Consider the following 26540-nt stretch of genomic DNA (forward strand, 5'->3'; position numbering starts at 1 on the left):
CCCCATGATTAGCTGGCTCCCAACCCAGCTCCCCCTGGCCATTATGACCAGGGCCTCCACCATCCTTCCAGCATGCCTGCAAATCCCCCTCCAGCTCATGCCGCCGTGACAGAACAAAACTCAGTCTACTTATGAAAACAAACCCTCCCAACCATCAGTACCAGCTCAAAGGGCGGGCGGGACACGGCTTCTCTCCCCGGAATGACTCCTCCCCTTCCTGTTCCTGCAACCCCTAGTCCCTTGCCTGTCTAGCTCCACCCACCTTAACCCCTCATCCCCCCAGACTAGCTCAACTTGCTAATCCCCTAAATCTGCTACCTACACCCTGTCATGTGCCCCCTCCTCTCCCATTCTGTACTTTCCGGGGGCTTTCTGTATATGGGGAGTAAAGTTAGCAATATATGGGGGTATAGGTGGCAGTATGTGGGGAGCATAGGAAGCAGTGTATAATGTTAGATAGAGAAAAGTATTTGTGAAGAAGGGGGCCATGGGGAGCAGTATGTGAGGAAGGGGGCCATAGGGAGCAGTATATGTGAGGAAGGGGGCCACAGGGAGCAGTATATGTGAAAAAGGGGGCCATAGGGAGCAGTATATGTGAGATAGCAGGTCATAGGGAGCAGTATATGTGAGATAGGGGTCATAGGGAGTAGTATATATGTGATAGGGGATCATACAGAACAGTATATGTGAGATAGGGGGTCATACGGAACAGTGTATGTATATATATATATATATATATATATATATATATATATATATATATATACATACAGTAAAGACCAAAAGTTTGGAAACACCTTCTCATTCAGAGTTTTCTTTATTTTCACTATGAAAATTGTAGATTCCCACTGAAGGCATCAAAACTATGAATTAACACATGTGGAATTATATACATAACAAAAAAGTGTGAAAATATGTCATATTCTAGGTTCTAGCCACCTTTTGCTTTGATTACTGCTTTGCACACTCTTGATGAGCTTCAAGAGGTAGTCACCTGAAATGGTCTTCCAACAGTCTTGAAGGAGTTCCCAGAGATGCTTAGCACTTGTTGGCCCTTTTGCATTCACTCTGCGGTCCAGCTCACCCCAAACCATCTCGATTGGGTTCAGGTCCGATGACTGTGGAGGCCAGGTCACCTGGCACAGCACCCCATCACTCTCCTTCTTGGTCAAATAGCCCTTACACAGCCTGGAGGTGTGTTTGGGGTCAATGTCCTGTTGAAAAATAAATGATGGTCCAACTAAACGCAAAGCGGATGGAATAGCATGGGGCTGCAAGATGTTGTGGTAGACATGCTGGTTCAGTATGCCTTCAATTTTGAATAAATCCCCAACAGTGTCACCAGCAAAGCACCCCCACACCATCACACCTCCTCCTCCACACCAGCAAACCTGTGAAGTGAAAACCATTTCAGGTGACTACCTCTTGAAGCTCAACAAGAGAATGCCAAGCAGTAATCAAAGCAAAAGGTGGCTACTTTGAAGAACCTAGAATATGACATATTTTCAGTTGTTTCACACTTTTTTGTTATGTATATAATTCCACATGTGTTAATTAATAGTTTTGATGCCTTCAGTGTGAATCTACAATTTTCATAGTCATAAAAATAAAGAAAACTCTGAATGAGAAGGTGTTTCCAAAATTTTGGTCTGTACTGTATGTGTATATATATTATATGACAGTGGGTCATAGGGAGCAGTATATGTGAGGGGGTCATACGGAGCAGTGTATGTGAGATACGGGTGTCATATAGAAAAGTATATATGAGAGAGAGGGCCATGGGGAGCAGTGTAGGGGGGGGGGGGGGGGTTGGTCCAATCTGGCAACTGTACACCAAAGGTCATCACCTATACACAGAATATCTGATCGGTGAGACCTGACCCCTGGGACCACCACTGATTTTGAGAATAGAGGTCCCTTGTCCCTCAAATGAATTAAGCAGCAGCACATGATCTCCATTTGTTCTCTATGGTACTTAAGAACATTGCTGATCGTTGCACTCACATGTATGGAGACCCTATAGAGAAATAGTGGAGTGATATGGGATCATGTGCTGCTGCTCCAATCACCCAGGGGTCAATAACCAACAGCACAGCCTACAAGCTGATCACTGTCTACTGCAGCCATATCTTTGTTTTGGAACTTCGTGTCTTCTATGCTGTAAAAATTACTTTTATCCACAGTCGCCAAAAGTCAGAGAGGCATAGTCAGTATTCTACAATGCCCCGGGGCTGCCAAGCCTCTCCCCTCTGGTGTCACAGCACCCATTTAGTTTGACTGACACGCAACTCTGTTTCTTTCTATTATGACACTTGTGCGATGAGTCAGCGAGCTGTAATGTCGGAAAAGAGATTGCAGATCCCTTTCCATGCCTCTCTGACTTTTGGCAACTGGGGATAAAAGTAGTGTTGAGTGGCATAGGCCATATTCGAATTCGCGATATTTCGCGAATATATGGACGAATATTTGTCATATATTCGCAAAATTCACATATTCGTAATATTCGCGTTTTATTTTCGCATATGCGAAAATTAGCATATGTGAAAATTAGCATAAGCAAAAATGTGCATAAGCAAAAATTTGCATATGCAAATTTTTGCATGTGCGAAAATGAGCACGCCAATCTCACACAGTAGTATTAGAGCCTTCTTTACACCACACAAGCTGGAAGCAGAGAGGGGTGATCACTGTAATGTGTACTGTGAAAAAAAAAATGAATATTCATAATTACGAATATATAGTGCTATATTCACGAATATTCGCGAATTCGCGAATATGCGATATTCGCTAATAAAATTCGTATTGCGAATATTTGCGAGCAACACTAGATAAGTCATTTTTAAAGCATAGAAGACACAGAATGCCAAAATGTATGGCTGCAGTAAACCAGTGATCAGCTTGTGCTGTGCTGACAGGTTATTGACCTATCTTTATGTGACAGTTGTGCATTAAAGGAGTACTCCGGCGCGCACTTTTTTCCTTTTATCCCGTCCGGGCTACAAAATAAAAGAAAACACACTTTCTCTTACCTGCCAACGAGCCCCCGGAGCTCCGGTACACTCCTGTACAGGTGTTCGGTCCCCGGGCTGTATTCTTCTTACTTCCTGTTAGCCCGACCCAGCACTTCACACGGAGCTTCAGCCTATCACCGGCCGAGGCGGGACATTGCTGCGGCCGGTGATAGGCTGAAGCTCCGTGTGACGTGCCAGGCTAACAGGAAGTAAGAAGAATACAGCCCGGGGACCGAACACCTGTACCGGAATGTACCGGAGCTCCAGGGGCTCATTGGCAGGTAACAGAAAGTGTGTTTTCTTTTATTTTGCAGCCCGGACAGGATAAAAGGAAAAAAGTGAGCGCCGGAGTACTCCTTTAAACAAAGAAAGTATTCACTATGGGGTGATTTATGAAAGCCTGTGTAGAGGATCAGAGGTGGAGTTGCTAATAGCAACCAGTCAGATTGCTACTCTCATTTTTAAAAAGGCCTCTGAAAAAAGGCAACTCCACCATTGATTCTTTGCACAGCTTTTCATAGGGAAGCCACAAGAAAATCTGTTGTCCAATTAACCCCACCTTTCTGTAAGTGTTTCCCGCGCAGGAGTTGGTGAGTTCATACCCTGGACCTTAGTAGAACCCTAGTCAGCGTGGGATAGCTCCAAGTCTCAAGTCTGTCATTTCTAATAGAAAGTAAATTCAAGTTGGTGAAAAGCACCCACCATAAGTTCCAGCAAGGCCACAGGGCTCCCACGGGTTACACTGAATCCCTTCTACTCTGTTCTGCACTGTGAGAATTGTACCATCTGCTCCTGCCTCAGTAAAAATACAGTTATCCATTACCTGGCATCATTGTGTTTGTTGCCCCACGCCTGGCCCAGGAGAAGCTGTCTCCACCTCAGACCATGTAAGTTAATGGTGCCCTGGCATCACGATTTGAGAACTATATCTTGTCACCACACTTGCGTTCTAGTTCTGATATTTTCTCTGCACGGTGCTGGCAATCAGTCCTGGTTATTTCAAAGCTACTGAACGGGTCAGAAAGCAGAAGTACTATTCCAGTCGGGCTTGGTGTTGGCGTCCCATTATTCACCCGGCTCTATATTGAAACAGACATCTGCAGGTCACATGCCTTTGTTTGGAGTCTGTATCCTCACTAGCTTTTTGTACCTGCCATTGTATCTTGACCTTTTCTGACTTCTGCCTCTGACATGGACATTGCCGTGTTTTGATCCTGATTTGATCCTGATTTGATCCTGATGTTATTTGGTTCTGATAATGGTTCTGATATTTCCCTCTTGGTCTGTCCTTGGCATATCTTTTTGGTTTTTACCCAGTCTGTCTGATTATTCTCGTGATGTATAAATCCCGTGCACTTAGTTTGTATAGGGACCGTCACCCACTTAGAGGCCGCCAGTTTAGGAGAATTGCCCACTTAGGTAGGGATAGGTGAGTGGGTTTACAATGAACTGCAAAAGCAGGGAGCGGGGAGTAGACCTCTATTCAGCAAGTGTTTGCTGTTGGAAAGCAGTGGCAAGTAGCATCCAGTAGATGCCTTAATTAAGGAATAGATCTGTTTATACTGGAGGTCAAGTGTGCACTATATTAAGACTGCGATTTATTCATTTACAGGATAGAACATATGGTTATCACTGGAAACCAGAGTTGTTTGATATCATCAGCACTATATTCTGTATTTCTTTGTACTTTATTTGCAGGTCTCATACTACATTTATATTTGCATTTGTAGGTTGTATTTTCATTTGCAGGTTGTTCCTTTCATTGTAGGACAATTTACCCCGTTATAGGGGACACAATTTCTCTAGGTTTCATTTGAGCCATTGTGTTTTTTCTATTTTTTTTTTCTACTCCTTGTGTGAATTGGTGACCATATTAACATATCGGTTTTACCAAGCTATTTAGTGGCATCCGTTCTGTATTTTTAGGTGCCAACGTGGGGCCCCACGTAAGGCACATTATTAACACTAATATTTTTTAAATTGTATTTTAATTGTCACTTGATATCCATATCTCATGTATATATATTGAGGTACATATAATAAATTAATATTTTTTGGTATATCTTATCGAATTCCTTTCTTGGCATTCCCAGACTGATACCATATAACTCTTTGAAGAGTTAGTGTACTGAGGACTGGTATATTTTATTTTCCTTGATTTAACTCCTTTTTTCCTCTTTTGGGTGAGAGGTATCCAGTTAACCTCGTACATTTTATGTTGTAGAGCCACGCATCCACATTTCTAATTTACAAATCTGTTTAACTTTCTGGCACCAGTTGATAAAAAAAAAAAAAAAAAGTTTTCCACCGGAGTACCCCTTTTAGGGGTTTACCACCATAGCATGTAATAGAATATCACTAAGGGGAGAAAACTAGTTAGACCTCTACATATCCCTAGAACTGAGGTGGCTTTAAAGGAGAATTCCTACACAGCTTAAAATAAATAAATAAATAAATAAATGCAACAGAAGCATATCACATTGATTACCTGCCTACCCAGTTCTAAAATAATAAAAAAAAAAAAAAGCAATTTGGAAATATATGGTTGTACTTCCTAGTTGAGAAGTTGCTCAGCACTACAGTTCACAAAATGCATTAATTTCCCTCAGCTCTTTATCACGGTCTTTCCCTCGTCCCCTCCCACAGAACTTCTGCCAGCTTCCTGCCCAAAGCTGTTGCTGAACATTATAGCTCAGTGAGGTTGCAGCACCTGCTGTATTAATTTCCTGTCAGCATACTGTAAACGCACCTCATTCTCTCTAAATGTCCCAATAAAGATGTATATGTGTATATGACAGGGAGATGTGATGTAGGCTGTAGGGACTGGTCAGAAGTGATTACATCGGGTGGGTCTTGAGCTCTGATACAAGATTTAGCCACACCTTCTGAGACAGAAGAGGATGGTGCATTGTCTCCGGAGAGAGGGAGGAGCAAGAGAGCTGAAGACAATACTACACTTAAAATGAAAAAAAATACACAACTTCCTGTCAGGGGTGTATCATGCAATAGCATGCAAAAGTCAGTACAGTTTGTGATACCGCAAACTGTAGATATTAGTAACTTATATGTCTTGGGGTAATAGACCTATTTAAATACAATTTTCTGATACTGCAGTACTCCTTAAAGGGGTATTCCAGGTTTTATTTATTTTTTATTTGACTATGCTACTGTGAAGTTAGTGTTGTTCATAATATAGTGTCTGTACCTGTGTGTGACGGTGGTCTCACAATTCTTCTGTGATTTTCACCCAAATATTTATTTTCAACAGCATAAAAAAATACTCAGGTCTTGTTTTTTCCCAGGTTGCAGTGCGTTGACATGGGACATCACTAGTCAGGTGATCAGAGGGAGCCTGTCTGCTTCACTGGGCAGAGCGACCGCTGGGTGGGAGAGAGATTATTTTGCAACAGCTGTAGGCACCCTGGATAGAAAACACTGGTCTATTGAATAGAATGCAACTCATTTGTGTTTCAATACATGGGGTGGCTGATGTGTGGGAGGGAGGAAAGTGACCTCAAGCTTACAAACATGGAACTATGGGATGTGTAGTTTTTGAACGAACTCCAACAGGAAAAAGCCAGTTCACAAAAAGATAGCCACAGCGTTATTGTGATCTCACAACAGCCCAAGACAAGTGCAGATCCTTCCTAAGTATGTCCATTACTGTCTGGCAGGTACATACTAAAATCACCTTATGGTGAAAAACCCCTTAACCATTTTTGGACTTTCCCCTACACAGTGTCATTCTTGATCAGGTGTTGTACAATAAATTAGAAAAATTAGACTATAGTACTAAGAAAGAGAAAAACAACTCTTAAAAGTGAAGCAGTGTTGAAACCGGTTAGAATAAAATGTTATGGTAATACAATTTTTACTTTGTATTATGCTAATCATATGGCATATTTAATTTGCCATTATCAATGCAATTCTAAATGTGTATGTCATTTGGTCTGAAACCTGAGTCTATCTGACAGGGGGAGCTGTTTAGGCATGCTATGCCCAAATTAACTCGCAGTGAAACTGAAACAGCACTGTTGTGTAAGTCTTACAGCTTTGGGTGTGAATCCACAGGGCAGAAGAATAGGGAAATTGCTGCTCCTATAGAAGGGATGCAGTAGCATAAAATAGTTGAAGCCTTCAGAAGGTCATCCCCATATATATCATGAATGGACAGGCCATCCCCTGCTGGATTATTTATTCTGAAAGAAAACCCTGCTACTAGTCTCTACCCCACATCGGTGAGAAATGTTACTGTAAGTATATTTTTCATGACTTCCAACCACTGTTAGGTTGTAACACTGAATAATAAAACATATCTGCACAGGATAATGGCAACAAGTGGTAACACATCTTACTCATTTATTTTTCTGAAAGAAACAAATGCATAAAATATCAACCAAATGCTGCACTCCATTAAAACATGAAAAATCTACATAATATTAGTCCTACATTGTAACAGTGTTTTGCTCATAATACTTGTGTAGCCAGAGTGTGTTCTTTACATCATGGGCCATATAGTGCTATAAATGCTAGATCAGGCCCTAAACTTTAGAAGGTTAACATAGATTTAAAGTGCTATAAATCAGTAAAGGAAACATGGATGGATTGTACTTTTAGCTTGTTTTATCTAGCAATTCAAGAACAAACTACATTATTCTACTGGCTATGTCTGGGTGTATTAGTACGTACCGTATTCTGCTGGATATATCTGGGTGTATTAGTATGTACCTTATTCTACTGGATATATCTGGGTGTATTAGTATGTACCTTATTCTGCTGGATATATCTGGATGTATTAATATGTATCTTATTCTGCTGGATATATCTGGGTGTATTAGTATGTACCTTATTCTACTGGATATATCTGGGTGTATTAGTATGTACCTTATTCTGCTGGATATATCTGGGTGTATTAATATGTATCTTATTCTGCTGGATATATCTGGGTGTATTAGTATGTATCTTATTCTGCTGGATATATTGGTGTATTAGTATGTATCTTATTCTGCTGGATATATCTGGGTGTATTAGTATGTATCTTATTCTGCTGGATATATCTGGGTGTATTAGTATGTATCTTATTCTACTGGCTATGTCTGGGTGTATTAGTATGTACCTTATTCTGCTGGATATATCTGGGTGTATTAGTATGTACCTTATTCTGCTGGATATATCGGTGTATTAGTATGTATCTTATTCTGCTGGATATATCTGGGTGTATTAGTATGTATCTTATTCTGCTGGATATATCTGGGTGTATTAGTATGTACCTTATTCTGCTGGATATATCTGGGTGTATTAGTATGTATCTTATTCTGCTGGATATATCTGGGTGTATTAGTATGTATCTTATTCTGCTGGATATATCTGGGTGTATTAGTATGTACATTATTCTGCTGGATATATCTGGGTGTATTAGTATGTACCTTATTCTTCTGGATATATCTGGGTGTATTAGTATGTATCTTATTCTGCTGGATATATCTGGGTGTATTAGTATGTACCTTATTCTGCTGGATATATCTGGGTGTATTAGTATGTACGTTATTCTGCTGGATATATCTGGGTGTATTAGTATGTACCTTATTCTGCTGGATATATCTGGGTGTATTAGTATGTATCTTATTCTACTGGCTATGTCTGGGTGTATTAGTATGTACCTTATTCTGCTGGATATATCTGGGTGTATTAGTATGTATCTTATTCTGCTGGATATATCGGTGTATTAGTATGTATCTTATTCTGCTGGATATATCTGGGTGTATTAGTATGTACCTTATTCTGCTGGATATATCTGGGTGTATTAGTATGTACCTTATTCTGCTGGATATATCTGGGTGTATTAGTATGTACGTTATTCTGCTGGATATATCTGGGTGTATTAGTATGTACCTTATTCTGCTGGATATATCTGGGTGTATTAGTATGTACCTTATTCTGCTGGATATATCTGGGTGTATTAGTATGTACCTTATTCTGCTGGATATATCTGGGTGTATTAGTATGTACCTTATTCTGCTGGATATATCTGGGTGTATTAGTATGTACCTTATTCTGCTGGATATATCTGGGTGTATTAGTATGTACCTTATTCTGCTGGATATATCTGGGTGTATTAGTATGTATCTTATTCTGCTGGATATATCTGGGTGTATTAGTATGTACCTTATTCTGCTGGATAAATCTGGGTGTATTAGTATGTACATAGTTACATAGTTACATAGTTAGTACGGTCGAAAAAAGACATATGTCCATCAAGTTCAACCAGGGAATTAAGGGGTAGGGGTGTGGCGCGATATTGGGGAAGGGATGGGATTTTATATTTCTTCATAAGCATTAATGTTATTTTGTTCCAGGAATGTATCTAATCCTGTTTTAAAGCTGTTAATTGTTCCTGCTGTGACCAGTTCCTGAGGTAGACCGTTCCATAAATTCACAGTCCTCACGGTAAAGAAGGCGTGTCGCCCCTTGAGACTAAACTTTTTCTTCTCCAGACGGAGGGAGTGCCCCCTCGTCCTTTGGGGGGGTTTAACCTGGAACGGTTTTTCTCCATATTTTTGGTATGGGCCATTAATATACTTATATACGTTTATCATATCCCCCCTTAAACGTCTCCTCTCAAGACTAAACAATTGTAACTCCTTTAATCGCTTCTCATAGCTAAGATGATCCATGCCCCATATTAGTTTAGTCGCGCGTCTCTGCACCCTTTCCAACTCCGCAGTGTCCCTTTTATGGACAGGTGCCCAAAACTGAACAGCATATTCCAGGTGAGGCCGTACCAATGCTTTATAAAGAGGGAGTATTCTGTCCCTTGAGTCCATGCCTCTTTTGATACATGACAATATCCTGCCGGCTTTGGAAGCAGCAGCCTGACATTGCATGCTATTCTGTAGTCTGTGATCTACAAGTACACCCAGATCCTTCTCTACCAGTGACTCTGACAGTTTAATCCCCCCTAAGACATACGATGCATGCAGGTTATTAGTACCCAGATGCATAACTTTACATTTATCCACATTGAACCTCATTTGCCAAGTGGATGCCCAGACACTTAGTCTATCCAAGTCATCTTGTAACTTATGCACATCCTCTATAGACTGTACCGTGCTACAAAGCTTGGTGTCATCTGCAAAGATAGAAACAGAGCTGTTAATACCATCCTCTATATCATTGATAAATAAATTAAACAACAGCGGTCCCAGTACTGAACCTTGGGGTACACCACTAATAACCGGGGACCAATCAGAGTACGAATCATTGACCACCACTCTCTGGGTACGATCCATGAGCCAGTGTTCAATCCAGTTACAAACTAAAATTTCCAAACCCAAAGACCTTAACTTACCTGTCAGACGTCTATGAGGGACAGTATCAAATGCTTTAGCAAAATCCAGAAACACTATATCCACAGCCATTCCTCTGTCAAGGCTTCTACTCACCTCTTCATAAAAGCAAATTAGATTGGTTTGACAACTTCTATCCTTAGTAAACCCATGCTGGCTATCACTTATAATACAATTATCCCCTATGTATTCCTGTATGTAATCCCTTATAAGTCCTTCAAACAATTTACCCACAATGCACGTTAAACTTACCGGTCTATAGTTTCCTGGGGAAGACCTAGAGCCCTTTTTGAAGATTGGCACCACATTCGCCTTGCGCCAGTCCCTTGGCACAATACCAGACACCAGAGAATCTCTAAATATCATGAACAGGGGTACAGATATTACTGAACTTACCTCTCTAAGAACTCTTGGGTGCAATCCATCTGGCCCTGGAGATTTGCTTACATTTATATCACTTAACTTACCTTGTACCATCTCTACATTAAGCCAGTTCAGTACATTATATGATGTGTTACCAGCACTGACCTGGCCAATGTCAGCTCCTTTTTCCATAGTGTATACAGAACTAAAGAACCCATTCAGTAGCTCCGCTTTCTCTTGATCGCCTGTGACAACCTCCCCATTATCGTTATTAAGGGGTCCTACATGCTCTGTCCTTGTTTTTTTTTTGCATTTATATATCTAAAAAAATATTTAGGATTAGTTTTGCTTTCTTTGGCCACCTGTCTCTCGTTTTGAATTTTTGCTGTTTTTATTACATTTTTACAGATTTTATTAAGCTCTTTGTACTGTTTAAATGTTATCGCTGACCCATCAGATTTGTATTTTTTGAAGGCTATTTTTGTTGTTGTTTATTGCTCTTTTTTTTTTTTTTTTAAACTTTATTTATAAATTTTCATATAACAAGAACAACAACAAGGTCCTCAATGTATGATGTATGAAACAAGGAATGAGAGACCACCAAAACAGTCATAATCATAATACACATACACAAATCAGAGTGAGATACATCGTGCATATACGATTAGCTAATCCACGACCCTAATTGAGGTCGAACATCTGTCCGTCCACTGGGACAGAGTAGCTATGCGGCTATTAGAAGCCCCACACCTCCTCGCTATCAATCCCTCCAACACGAGGTTACTATGCACCTCCGCCAGAATGGCAGGAAGACCCGGCACCCCAGTCGACTTCCACCTCCGAGCAATGTGAGCCCTCACAACTATCAGAATATGATATAGAACGATCATATAATGCGGGGGAACTTGTTCTAGGGACAGAAATAGTAGTGCACTCTCTGGGCCCCATGGGAAGGGGCAGTCCACTAGGTTGTCCAACAACTTCTTAATGTCGGCCCAAAGAGGTGCAATTAACGGGCAAGTCCACCACACGTGTAGTAAGGTACCACTTTCTCGGTTACATCGCCAACAAACTGGGGAGGTGGTAGGGTATATTTTAGCCAGACGGACCGGCGTGTAGTACCATCAGTATAAGAGCTTCCTAGAAGCTTCGAAATGATTAACACATTTAGAATATTTTTTGTGCAAGTCAAAGACAAAGCTCCACTGCTCAGTCGTGAATCTGCGTGCCAGGTCCTCCTCCCATCCGGACTTAAACGTACTGTCCGCCTCCCCCTCCTCCTCAGTCAAAGCTACATAAGCAAGGGAGATACCCCTAGTAGAGGAGTCCCTGCACAGAAAATGATGTTCATACGTAGTGCGAGGCCGGGAGCTATCCCAAGTGAGGGATCTCAAAAAATGTCTAAGCCTCAAATATTTGTAAAAGTCTTTCTGCGATATAGAAAATATGCGTACAATATCAGTGAAAGGCATTAACCCATCAGCATCGCTAATCAATGCCACCGTGAGGATGCCCGCATCTATCCAGGGCTTAAAATCTATATCTAGAATATAGTCTCCTATAGCAGCTAAAGGGATATCCTTCACTCTAGATGGACAAATACTTTTAATTCGCGCCACCTTACTCCACAACCTGATAGCAGCCGCAATAGTAGAGAAAGGAGAAGAGGGAGCAAAGGTAGGGTTAAAGCGTAATGCCCAAAGAAGGTTATTAAAATTAGAGACATTGAGGACAGCAGCTTCAATATCTACCCACAGGGGGGGAGCGTCTTGCCACCACCATTTTTTAAGCTGATCGAGTAGAACAGCGTGATAGTACATTTTAAGGTTCGGCACCCCCATACCTCCCTCATGTACAGGGCGATACAGTATATTCGCACCAACCCTAGGATGCTTACCATCCCAAATAAATCGTAAGAGCATTCTCTGTAGTTGTGAAATGAAGGAGGCAGGTACTATCATCGGCAGGCATCTAAAAAAATATAAAATTTTAGGGAGCAGCATCATCTTAGCAGTGGCAACACGTCCCGCCCAAGAGACAGGGAGCTTAGAGAAGTGATCAATTTCTTTAGTAAGTAGGGACCTCATAACAGTAAAATTAGAAGCAATTGTCTTATCAGGTAACGCAGTAAGGACTATGCCTAGGTAAGGAATTTGGTCAGTGACCCATTGGAAGGGATATTTAGCTTGTAGCACTCGCTGTTGCTCAGTGGGTATCTGCAATGGTAAGATACACGACTTTGTGGGGTTAATCTTATAAAAGCTAACTCGACTAAAGGCATCAATAATATCCATAACTGGGCCTAAAGAGCTCAGGGGGTTGGAGAGACTAATGATGACATCGTCGGCGAACAAGCCAATCCTGTGGTCTACTTTACCTATTTGAATGCCCGCAATGTTTGGGGAGTCCCTGATGGATTGAGCAAGCGGCTCCATAACTAAGGTAAATATAAGGGGGGATAGTGGGCACCCCTGTCTAGTCCCATTGCTAAGTGAGAAACTATTAGAAAGGGTACCCATCGTGTAAATTCTAGCAGATGGGAGCGTATATAGTGCCATAATGGCGGATTCTAAAGAGAGGGGAAAACCAAACTTACGCAGCACACTCCGCAAATATCCCCAGTGCACTCGATCGAACGCCTTCTCCGCATCAAGGGATAGCAAGAGAGAAGGCGTCCGATCGGAATGCGCTTTTGTGATGATGTCGAGAAAGCGTCTCGTGCCATCCACCGTTTGACGACCCTTGACGAAGCCAACCTGGTCCCTGTGAATCAGGTCCGGCAGAACCCTATTTAACCTGGCAGCAAGAGCCAGAGCATACAATTTAATATCACTATTTAGGAGAGAGATTGGTCTGTAATTTAGGGTAGAGTCCAATGGCTTACCAGGTTTAGGTATGGTAATGACCAGAGCATCCAACATCTCCTTAGGGGGTACACCGTTCTCCTTAATACGGTTAAAGGCTCTGGTCAAAAAAGGAGCTACAGAGGGGCCAAATCGCTTATAAAATTCATTTGTAATACCATCAGGGCCAGGTGACTTCGAGGGCTTGAGGGAACGCACACATTCAAGAATTTCTTCTGTGGAGAAGGGAGAGCAAAGATCAGATGCTTGGTCCGCGGACAGAGAGGGGAGGGACACAGAGGACAGAAAAGAAGAGATAACTGCTTCATCAGGCTGTGGAGTAGCAATGTCATGTTGAAGATTGTATAATTTGCTATAAAAATCTGCAAAACAATTGGCTATACTTTGAGGGTCAGTAACTATAGAACCATCAGATTTAGTAAGGAAGGGGATTCTCCCCTTATCCTGACGTTTTTTAAGTTGTTTAGCCAGTATAGAGCCAGATCTATTACCCTGCCAATACCATGTCATTTTAAGCCTTCTCAGTGCTATCTCATAGCTGTGCAAAGAGAGGGAGTGTAGGGTAGCACTAACCTGAGAAATTTCTCCTACTAGTGATGGAGAGTACGAGGTCTTATTACGCCTATGTAAGTCCGCAAGGCGCTGTTGGAGTTCTAGTGTTTTGGTCTGGCGGAGCTTCCTGTCATAGGCAGTTTGGCTAATAAAGTGGCCCCTAATTGTAGCCTTAAACGCACACCAAAGCATGGGGTCTGTGACATCGCCAGTATCATTAATGCGGAAGTAGGCATCAACCGCCAACTTGGTCGCTTCAGAGTATTCAGGATTATGGAGTATTAGTGGGTTAAGTCTCCAAAGATAGGTCGGGCGAGCGCTATGCGATTCTTTAATGGTTACACTTATGGGGGAATGGTCCGACCATTCTATGGGCATAATTTGGGCCTCTGAAACCAATGATAGGAGAGAGTGGGAGGTAAGGGCATAATCTATTCTGGTGTATATCTTATGTACATGAGAAAAGAAGGTGAAGTCCCTTTCCGTGGGGTGGGATATACGCCAAACATCATATAGGTCATTTTGGGACACACTAGTGAAGAAACCTGTGGGTTCTTTTTTCAAACTGGGCGAAGTAGAATCTACACTGGGCCACATGGTCATATTAAAATCTCCTAGCAGTAGGCAGTGTCCCTTTCTCAAGGACTCCAATTTGCGCAAGAATGCCCTGAGGAAGGTACACTGTTTTGCATTAGGCGCATATAAGGAGCCTAAGGTATATTGAACATTGTTTAGTAAGCACACAATAATTATAAAACGACCTCTATCGTCAATCACAGAGTGCTGGACAGTAACCGTCAGGGTGTTCTTAAACGCAATCGCCACTCCTCCCTTTTTGTGAACAGCATGCGCTTGATAGATATGTGGATATCTCTTATTTTGGAGTCTATGGGCATCTAGGGCTAATAAATGGGATTCTTGTATACAGAGGACATCGGCCGCCAGGCGTCTAGCCTCCTTCCACACCAGAGACCTTTTATACGGTGAGTTAAGACCCCGCACATTCATAGACACAACCTTAATCACCATAATTAAAGTATACCTCAACGCAAAGCAGAACCATTAGCACAGTAAACTGAAAGGGAGTAGGTACTCCCGTCGAAGATGATACAACTATACTTAGCAGCTCGCAAGAGGAGCCTCTCATATCTATTATTAGAGAAAGGGAGTGATGGAGGACCAACAGGACAGAAAACAAGTAAACAGAACGAACAACAAAGAACAAATAAATTGAGCAAGCAGTAGTAAAGACCATGTGGTAGGTCTTAATGGGGGTAGGTAAGTACATTCGACTGCAGTTAGGCCGAATGTTTCAGCATTCAGGAAAAGTATCCAGAGCACTAAGAGGATAAGTAACCCAAAGGGTGGGTAGGGATACCCCAGTCGCAAGCCAGTGAGACAAGTCGGACAGGCCTGTCCAAAGGAACAGTTCATGTCTTGATTTTCTTCTTGCGGTGGGAGACAACCTTCCATTCTTCAGCTATCTTTGCAGCATGTGGTATGTCCAGGGACCTCTGAGCAGTTAGATCAACAGGCAAGTTCCATTCCGCACACAGTTGCAGAAGGGTCTCCGGGGAAGAGACCACATGTTTGGACCCCTTATTGGTGATAATCAATTTCACAGGGAATCCCCATTTATAAGGGATCCCTTTTCCTCTGAGAGCTTTAGTCCCTGCACTGAACTCACGTCTCCTGGCTAGAGTGGCAGCAGAAAGATCCGTGAAAAGTTGGAGTCCCGAGTACTCCTCTGGTAGGGAGGGTGAGGAGCGCGCCACCAACATTAATTGCTCCTTAATATGGTAAAAGTGAAGGCGCAGAATCACATCCCTCGGTGTAGTAGCAGGTAGGGTTTTGGGCTTAGGAAGCCTGTGGACTCTGTCCATTAGCAGATCTAGGGTGGAAGCCTGAGGCAACAACAATGCAAAATAATCCGTTAGGAAGGTGTTGAGGTCCTCCGTTTTCACAGACTCCGGCACCCCTCTCACCCTCAGATTGTTACGGCGAGACCTGTCCTCCATATCAGCTATCTTAAGTTGAAGAGCGGCAACCTCATCCTCCAGGCCATTAGCTAAGTCCACCACTTCATTATGAGAAGAGGTGAGTTCCGCCATCTTGTTCTCAATGTGCGATGTGCGGTGTCCAAGAGAGGAGATCTCATGCTGTATATTGGACACGGCTGCCTTAATGTCGCCCTGAATGGAGGTGTGTAACTCAGCAAGAAGCCCCCTCATAATAGGTTCAGTTAGGGGCGCCAACGGAGAGCTCCCATCAGGGCCTCCCGGGCCTCTAGTATGCAGTGTCCCCGCTCCCAGTGGCTTGGAGGAGATCGGGGAAAACGGTACCTGCGGGTCCTGCTGCACCGAGGGTGACCAGCCTGTCAGGAGAATTGGAGGAGTTGAAGGAGAAGCCTCCAGGGCGCAGCCCGTCGGAGAGGATGAAGACGCTGGTGAGGCACTTCCAGTAGCCGGAGACGCTGACCCGCACTGAGCCGCGCCATCTTGTGAGGCCTCTGCAGCAGGAAAGAACGCCGTGAGCTTCAGTGGGCTCTTTTTCCCTCGCCTCCGGGTCATCATCAGGTGCCCCGATAGTTCAGGTACCGGTGGGCACAATTGCTGTAGCGATATGCTCAGGATCAATGCTGTGTAGCCGCTGTTAGGCCTGGGCTGCAGCGGAGCACAAGGTTTATGCGACCGCCGCCATGCACTGCAGGACACGCCCCTGTTTATTGCTCTTTTAACATCATTTGTCAGCCATGTAGGATTTAGTTTTAATCGTTTATATTTGTTCCCCTTTGGCATGTATTTAGCTGTATAGTTATTTAGAGTTGATTTAAAGATTTCCCATTTACCTTCTGTATCAGTATTTGAGAACACCTCCCCCCAGTCTATGTCCTGTAGTGCAGCTCTCAGCCCAGGGAAATTTGCCTTTTTAAAGTTATATGTTTTTGCCTTCCCCGCCTGTCTTTGTTTTCTACATTTTAAGTCAAAAGTAACTATATTGTGGTCGCTATTACCAAGGTTTTCCCGCACAGTTACATTACCAACCAGCTCTGCGTTGTTGGAAATGATCAGATCCAACAAGGCATCACTTCTTGTTGGGTCCTCCACAAACTGTCCCAGAAAATTATCCTGCAATAAATTTAGGAATTGTCGCCCCTTTGTAGTTTTAGCCAACCCCGGACCCCAATCTATATCTGGATAGTTAAAATCTCCCATTATTACCACTGTACCTGCCCGGGCGGCCCTCTCTATTTGTTTATGAAGCCGAACTTCTATCTCTTCAGTGATATTAGGGGGTCTGTAGATTACCCCAAATATTATTTTTTCAGTATTTCCCTCCTTTTGTAATTCTACCCACAGTGACTCCACCTCCTCAAAATCATCACACACTATGGCATCGTTCACACTGACTTTCATACCACTTCTTACATACAGACAGACTCCACCACCTTTTCTGTTCATTCTATCCTTGCGAAACAATGTAAACCCCTGCAGATTAACAGCCCAGTCATGTGAGGAGTCCAACCATGTCTCAGTGACCCCAACTATATCAATATGTTCCTCCAGTATCAAGGCCTCAAGCTCCCCCATTTTATTTGCTAGGCTTCTGGCATTTGTGAACATACACTTTACATTTCCATTCTTTATGTTATTGGGGTTAATGGGATTCAAGGGTGTAAGTTTTATTTTCCTATGAAGCCTATTCCTATCAACTATTCTAACCCCTCCCTCCACTCCACCCCCAGGTACATTTATAATTCCCACCTCTCTATCTTCACTATCTTCCCCCTCTTTGCTGTAGGTTCCCTCCCCCCAAGTCCCTAGTTTAAACACTCCTCCACCCTTCTAGCCATCTTCTCCCCAAGCAAAGCTGCACCCTCCCCATTGAGGTGCAGCCCGTCCCTACGGTAGAGCCGGTAACCGACAGCGAAGTCAGCCCAGTTCTCCATGAACCCAAACCCTTCCTTCCTACACCAGCTTCTGAGCCACTTGTTTACCTCCCTGATCTCCCGCTGCCTCTCTGGTGTGGCTCGTGGTACTGGTAGTATTTCAGAAAATACTACCTTGGAGGTCCTTGCCTTAAGCTTGCGGCCTAAGTCCCTGAAATCATTTTTAAGGACACTCCACCTACCTCTTACTTTGTCATTGGTGCCAATATGTACCATGACTGCTGGGTCCTCTCCAGCCCCGCCCAGCAACCTGTCAACCCGATCCGCGATATGCCGAACTTGTGCGCCAGGCAGACAACACACTGTTCGGCGATCCCGGTCTTTGTGACAGATTGCCCTGTCTGTCCCCCTAATAATTGAGTCCCCCACCACTAGTACCTGTCTGGCCTGCCCTGTACTCCTCCCTCCCTCCTTACTGGAGCAGACACCCCCCTGGCGGTCAGAGGCGGTATCCTGCTGCAGTTCTGCTAGCTCTGTAATGGCATCCCCCTCATCTGCCAAGCGGGCAAACTTGTTGAGGTGTGCCAGTTCAGGACTAGCCTCCCTGACACTTTTTCCCCTACCCCTCTTTCTAACTGTAACCCAGCTAACTGCATGACTGTCCTGCAACTCCGTCCCACTGTCCTCCCCCACCTCTATTCCCGAGAGTGCCTGCTCAGTGAGCACGAGAATCCTCTCCATGTTGTTAATGCTTCTCATTGTTGCCAGTCGCCCCTCTAGATGCAGGATCTGGGCTTCCAAACGGACAACTAGCACACATCTCGCACAACAATATGCACCCTCAAACTGTTGTTCAAGGATTGCATACATTGAACAGGATGTACATTGGACTGCATTTTCCAACATGGAGGCCATCTAGTTATGGGGATTTCACAAATGTATAGGAAAAAACAGACAGTCAAAATTACACTTAAAATTTTTTGTAGACCTTGTGGGTTCAGAAATTAACACTCACAGCGATCTCAACCTCCTGCTTTCAAACTCCAGTTTTTGTAACTCCTCTTTCACGCCCCCTCTTATACAGCAACACTCAGAAGAGAAAGCTCTCAGTAAGAGTCCCAAGCGAAGATTTATACACCTGTGCCCAATCTACTCCTCCTCCCCCTAGAGGTGGAACAGAGAAAAAAAAAAATGAAAAAGGGTGTTTAAACTCTAACAGTTATCCCACTATGCGCAAAAGAGAAAGACTTAACAAAAATATGAATGTGGACTATAGGCAGTCGCACTCACTCCACAGATTCACTCCGCACAACAGATAATCACAGTTTTTGTAACTCCTCTTTCACGCCCCCTCTTACACAGCAACACTCAGAAGAGCAAGCTTTATTCTGGGTATATCTGGGTGTATTAGTATGTACCTTATTCTGCTGGATATGTCTTGGTGTAGTAGTATGTACCTTATTCTGCTGGATATATCTGGGTGTATTAGTATGTACCTTATTCTGCTGGATATATATGGGTGTATTAGTATGTACCTTATTCTGCTTCACATGTCTTGGTGTATTAGTATGTACCTTATTCTGCTGGATATATCTGGGTGTACTAGTATGTATCTTATTCTGCTGGATATATCTGGGTGTATTAGTATGTATCTTATTCTGCTGGATATATCTGGGTGTATTAGTATGTACCTTATTCTGCTGGATATATCTTGGTGTATTAGTATGTACCTTATTCTGCTGGATATATCTGGGTGTATTAGTATGTACCTTATTCTGCTGGATATATCTAGGTGTATTAGTATGTATCTTATTCTGCTGGATATATCGGTGTATTAGTATGTATCTTATTCTGCTGGATATATCTGGGTGTATTAGTATGTATCTTATTCTGCTGGATATATCGGTGTATTAGTATGTATCTTATTCTGCTGGATATATCTGGGTGTATTAGTATGTACCTTATTCTGCTGGATATATCGGTGTATTAGTATGTACCTTATTCTGCTGGATATATCTGGGTGTATTAGTATGTAGAAAATTTATTCTTACCTGAAATTTTCTTTTCCTTTAGTCCGTAGGCGGCACAAATGGGTTAAGCCCTTCTGCTTACCCGAAAGGAAGAAACAAAAACTAGCAGTAAAAAGTGAGACAAGTTAATTAGTCAATTACCCATAACGAGCACACCTGCCCGGAAACCATAAACCTATCCCAAGAACCACAGACTCTTGTATCTTATGCAGCAATAAACTTATTTAATGGGAGGGTATACTTGTGCCGCCTATGGACTACAGGAAAAGAAAATTTCAGGTAAGAATAAATTTTCTACTTCCTGGTCGTCCTTAAGGCGGCACGAATGGGACATGCAAAGCAGTGCAAGAACGAATACGAGGGACATCAATGGTTTACGGCATCTTGAAGCACTCTCAAGCCAAAGGCCAATCCCTCGGACGATGCTGCATCGATCCTGTAGTGTCTTATGAACGTGTTCGGTGAAGCCCACGTAGCCGCTTTACAAATCTGGTCCATTGGAACATGATACTTCTCAGCCCAGGACGCAGCTGTAGATCTTGTGGAGTGAGCTCTTAAGAGAAGAGGGGACTCTTTATCTTCTAAAAAATAACAATGCTTGATGGTGTCCCTTATCCACCTTGCTAGCGATGATTTGCTCGCTCTTTTCCCCTTGTTTGGCCCTTGAAACTGAAGGAACAAGGCTTTGGACTGTCTGAACTCTGAGGTTCTTTGTAGGTACATGGAGATGGTTCTTTTCACATCCAAGAGATGCAACTCGTCCTCTGACTCATCTTCAAACACAGGCAGTATGATTTCCTGATTAATATTAGCAGCCGTGGAGACTTTGGGAAGGAAACCCGGCATCGTTCTTAGCACAACTGCATCCGATAGCAACCTGAGATAGGGTTCTTTGGATGACAGAGCTTGAAGCTCACTGATTCTTCTGGCAGATGTAATTGCAAATAGGAAGATACACTTGAAAGTCAGGAACTTCAAAGAGGAATTCTCCAGAGGTTCAAAAGGAGGTGATGTCAGTCTCCATAGAACTAAAGGCAGGTCCCAAGCTGGTAACGGGTTATGGAAGGATGGGCGCAGCTTGTTAATGGCTCTAAAAAATCTGCTGATGAGAGGTGTTCCTGCAAAGATTCCATTAAGATAGGAGTTAATGGGGGTCAACTGCACCTTGAGTGTATTCGGCTTCAGACCCTTTTGGAAGCCTTCTTGTAAGAACTGCAACAGAGATGCCACTTGCTCTGGGGAGGATGACTTTCTGGTGCACCAAGCCGAATAAAGAGACCACACTCTACTGTAGACTTTGAGGGTAGCTGGCTTTCTAGAAGCTAGAAGGGTAGCAATGACCTCCTGAGACAGGCCTTGATCCGTTAAGGTTCTGAGTTCATGTTCCATGCCGCAAGCTGGAGTCTCCTGAGGTCTGGATGAAGCATCCCTGATTGGAGAAGTAAGTCCTTCTGGATGGGGATCTTCCAAACCTGATTCTTCGCCAGATTCAGTGCTAGCGGGAACCATGCCCTCCTGGGCCAAAATGGCAGGATCGCAACTGCTCTCACCTTCTCGTCCCGAATTTTCTGCAGCACTCTCGGGATCAATGGAATCGGGGGAAAGACATAGACGAAAAACTTCTCCCAGCTCATTGACAGAGCGTCTGATTCCCCACTCTGGACAGGGAGCAGAACTGGGGAAGCTTCTTGTTCTGGGAGTTGGCCATAACATCCAACTCTGGCAGACCCCACATGGACGTGATCTTCTTGAAGACCAAAGGGTTCAACTCCCACTCTCCTGGGCAAATCGAGTTTCTGCTGAGCCAATCTGCTCTCACATTGTCCACTCCCCTGATGTGGATGCCCGACAGGGAAAAGAGATTCTCTTCTGCCCAGAGCATGATGCGGGCACACTCCTTCTGCATGGAGGGGCTTCGTGTTCCCCCCTGCTTGTTCAGGTAGAACACTGCCGCTAGGTTGTCTGACTGCACTTGAACAGCCCTGTGGAGAATCCTGGGTTTGAAGTGGATGAGCGCTTTCCTGATCGCTTTGAGCTCTTTCAAGTTCGAGGACATTCGTTGCTCCTTCTGTGACCAAGCTTCTTGCACCCAATGGTCCCCTACATGGGCACCCCAGGCTGAGCCTGAGGCATCTGAGGTGAGGACCGTCTGAATCGGACTCTTGAGAGCTCTGCCCTGCAGGAAACGTTGTGGGTGCATCCACCAAAGGAGATCTTTCTTCACCCCAAGAAGAATCCTGATAGTCCTCTCCAGAGAGTCTCTGCTTTTGTCCCACTGGCTCAAAATGCAAGTCTGCAACATCCTGAAATGAGCCCTGGACCACAGAACGGCTTCCAGAGATGGTGTCATCATTCCTAGCACCCTCATTGCTTTCCTTACTGAGCACTGATCTACTTGAAGGAGATCTTGCACCGCTTCTTGCAGATTGGTGGCCCTCTGATCTGAAAGGAACAACTTCATTCGAAGAGTGTCTATTGTAAATCCGAGATAAGAGATGACTGTAGAAGGGTTCAGAGAAGACTTTTTTACGTTCACTATGAACCCGTGGGCATCCAACATCTGTAGGGTCTTGTGAAGATGTTGTTTCAACATGGCTTCTGAGGGGGCTCTGACAAGCCAGTCGTCCAGATAGGGCGTCACGCATATCCCTTGGAGCCGCAGAGCTGCAGTCAGGACCACCTCCACCTTGGTAAAAAACGCGAGGTGCCAAGGTAATGCCGAATGGTAGGCATGTGAACTGGAGTATCTGGTGATTGAACAGGAGAGCAATCCGTAGATATTTCCTGTGTGCTCTGAGAATAGGAATGTGCAGGTATGCGTCTTGAAGGTCGATTGACGCTAGGAAGTCTCCTTCTTCTACGTTTACTATGGCAGACCGGATTGACTCCATCCGGAACTTGCACTTCACAAAAAACTGATTTAAATAGGATAAGTCTATTACTAGCCTCCATCCCCCTGAGGCTTTGGACACTGGAAATATCAGGGAGTAGAGACCTTGGAATCTTTCGTGATCTGGAACTTTTTCTAGAACGTGCTTTCTTATAAACTCTTCCACCAACTCTAGAACCACTGGGTTGGAGGGCTTGTTGAGCATGAACTTCTGCGGTGGGAACGAACTCAGCTCTAGAGAATACCCTCTTGTGACGATGTCTGTCACCCAGGAGTCCGACGACGTCTTTTGCCAGACCTGCGAAAAAAACCTCAGCCTGCCACCCACCGGAGGAGAAAAGCCGATGGCGTCATAATTCTTTAAGCTTGTTGAAAGGTTTTTTTCTTGGCTGCTGCTGAATCTTGTCTTTTCTTATAGTTGGACTTTCTGGTCCGAAAGGAATAGCTCCTCTTTGGGGAGTATCTGGACCTCCCATAGAATGGCCTGCTGGACTTCTTTCTCTCTAATGGGAAGGCCGCGTCTTTCTCCTCATTGTAAGACTCCAGTATATCCTTTAGATGAGGGCCAAACATCGATGAAGGGTGGAAAGGCATGTTAACAAAGCTGAACTTAGATGACATGTCACCCGACCATTGCTTTATCCAAAGCGCCCTCCTGGTCGCATTAGACAAAGCCAGGGATCTGGATGAAAATGTCAGTACATCCACAGGAGCATCGTACAAATATTCTGCAGCGGCCTTCATCATATCGACCCCTTTCAATAAACAGTCTCTGGACACCCCCTCCTCTATATGCTGAGATAATTGACTCAGCCAGATCCTTAGAGCCCTAGCTACAGGAACTGAGGATGCCGCAATCTTCGAGGTAGAAGCTGCTGCTAGGTAATTCTTTTTAGCTAAGCTATCTGCCTTGCGCTCCAATGGGTCGGACAATCTGGAGGATTCGTCAGAAGGGAATAGAGACTTCTTCACCATTCTGGCAGCCGCCAAATCAAGTTTAGGTGGATTTTCCCATTTTGCGGAATTCTTGGGGTCCAACCGATAAGTGGTTTTAAAACGGGCCCCTGCATCAGATTTTCTATCAGGGTTGGCCCAATCCTTCTTGAACCAGTCATTTAGAATGGGGTGAGAAGGAAGTCTCATATCTGGAATCTGTGGAAAATAATACAACTGATCCTTTTTAGGTTTAGCAGAGACATCTTTAGAAGACTCTATAGTGTCTTTAACTGCAGACAATAACTTGGGAAATTTATCCTTGGGCAACAAGTACAGGTCGTCATACAAATCGTCAAACACTATCTCCGGACTGGATGAGGAGGTACTACATTCCCCAGATGAGGAGTCGGATGCAGCTGGGGAAAAGTCCCTATCAACTCTCTTCCTTTTCTTGGGCACCAAGGACTCTTTAATCTCTTTAAAGGTATTACACATTTCCCCTTTGAACCATGATAGGAAAGAACTGGTCTGCATGTTATCAGATGGATTCAGACAGGATTCACAAGTATCCCGAGCATAGGATTGTGGTAGGGGCTGATCACATTTGTTGCACACGTTGTGTCTAGATTTTCTCTTTGCCTTTCCAGAAGGTGCCATCTGGGAAAACAAGAGAAAACAGAAGAGCCCCCACCTATGAAACACATGCACTAAATGTGATGGAGCAAAAAGGGGACCAACATCTTTCCTACCTCTGACCGGCCAAGGGATCTGCTGCCTAGTGTGAGTGCAGCCATTTGCAGATCCCACCGATCAGAAATACCTGGAGATCGGAACCGGAAGTGACGCAGCGGAAGTGGGGCAAAAGCGCAGGGACTCCCAGTCATCAGCCCAGGCCGCCATATTAGAGTCCCCTTCTACCTGTACAAACAGTAAGGAGTGGAAGGGAGCAGCCTAGGAGCCCCCCCCCCCGGCATCCATACCCACAAACAAGGTAACAAATGCCTCTCCAGCACTTACCGCTCGTGGGTCGCTCACTTACGGGTCCTCAACGCAAAAGCCGGAACTTCCGGAAGTGCGTCATGCGCCTGCGTAGTCCTACCCGGCGACTTCAGGCGCTGCGGCGCGCTGACATCCCCGGCCTTCATTCGCCATTATCGCAGCGCGAGGACATATGGCGGCCTTAGGAAGAAGTCCTGAACTGCCAGGCCAGGGAATGTCGGGGGTGCAGGCTGAGGGACCGGGGATAGCACCCAGTGTACGGCCGCCACTGAGCTCAGGAACCCAGAAGCCCCGGGTATGAGCCACTTGCCTCACGTCTTCTTCCAGGTGAGAAGAAAGAAAAAATACAAGTGTCTGTGGTTCTTGGGATAGGTTTATGGTTTCCGGGCAGGTGTGCTCATTATGGGTAATTGACCAATTAACTTGTCTCACTTTTTACTGCTAGTTTTTGTTTCTTCCTTCCGGATAAGCAGAAGGGCTTAACCCATTTGTGCCGCCTTAAGGACGACCAGGAAGTTCCTTATTCCGCTGGATATATATGGGTGTATTAGTATGTACCTTATTCTGCTGGATATATCTGGGTGTATTAGTATGTACCTTATTCTGCTGGATATATCTGGGTGTATTAGTATGTACCTTATTCTGCTGGATATATCTGGGTGTATTAGTATGTACCTTATTCTGCTGGATATGTCTTGGTGTAGTAGTATGTACCTTATTCTGCTGGATATATCTGGGTGTATTAGTATGTATCTTATTCTGCTGGATATATCTGGGTGTATTAGTATGTACCTTATTCTGCTGGATATATCTGGGTGTATTAGTATGTACCTTATTCTGCTGGATGTATCTGAGTGTATTAGTGTGTACCTTATTCTGCTGGATATATCTGGGTGTATTAGTATGTACCTTATTCTGCTGGATATATCTGGGTGTATTAGTATGTACCTTATTCTGCTGGATATATCTGGGTGTATTAGTATATATCTTATTCTGCTGGATATATTTGGGTGTATTAGTATGTACATAATTCTGCTTCACATGTCTTGGTGTATTAGTATGTACCTTATTCTGCTGGATATATCTGGGTGTATTAGTATGTACCTTATTCTGCTGGATATATCTGGGTGTATTAGTATGTATCTTATTCTGCTGGATATATCTGGGTGTATTAGTATGTACCTTATTCTTCTGGATATATCTGGGTGTATTAGTATGTACCTTATTCTGCTGGATATATCTGGGTGTATTAGTATGTACCTTATTCTGCTGGATATATCTGGGTGTATTAGTATGTACATTATTCTGCTGGATATATCTGGGTGTATTAGTATGTACCTTATTCTGCTGGATATGTCTTGGTGTATTAGTATGTATCTTATTCTGCTGGATATATCTGGGTGTATTAGTATGTATCTTATTCTGCTGGATATATCTGGGTGTATTAGTATGTACCTTATTCTGCTGGATATATCTGGGTGTATTAGTATGTATCTTATTCTGCTGGATATATCTGGGTGTATTAGTATGTATCTTATTCTGCTTGATATATCTGGGTGTATTAGTATGTACCTTATTCTGCTGGATATATCTGGGTGTATTAGTATGTATCTTATTCTGCTGGATGTATCTGGGTGTATTAGTGTGTACTTTATTCTGC

At 43.6% G+C, this 26540-nt stretch overlaps 1 protein-coding gene across 9 annotated transcripts in view; it reads left to right on the forward strand.

The window, feature by feature from the left end:
* The window catches only part of LOC130293923 (galactoside alpha-(1,2)-fucosyltransferase 2-like), a 338139-nt gene that overhangs the window by 5324 nt on the left and 306275 nt on the right, over positions 1 to 26540 (forward strand). For 2 of the 9 annotated variants that reach the window (XM_056543204.1, XM_056543209.1), the window contains exon 1: positions 7146 to 7264. The exons of 5 other annotated variants lie outside the window; for them this stretch is intronic. The gene's annotated coding sequence lies outside the window, so the exon portion shown is untranslated. Of the gene's footprint in view, positions 1 to 7145; positions 7265 to 26540 lie in introns of those variants that run through there. 2 more of the 9 variants (XM_056543214.1, XM_056543205.1) reach the window with 2 other exon arrangements.

This window comes from Hyla sarda, chromosome 10 (assembly GCF_029499605.1).
Source record: "Hyla sarda isolate aHylSar1 chromosome 10, aHylSar1.hap1, whole genome shotgun sequence".
NCBI classification, from domain to species: domain Eukaryota; kingdom Metazoa; phylum Chordata; class Amphibia; order Anura; family Hylidae; genus Hyla; species Hyla sarda.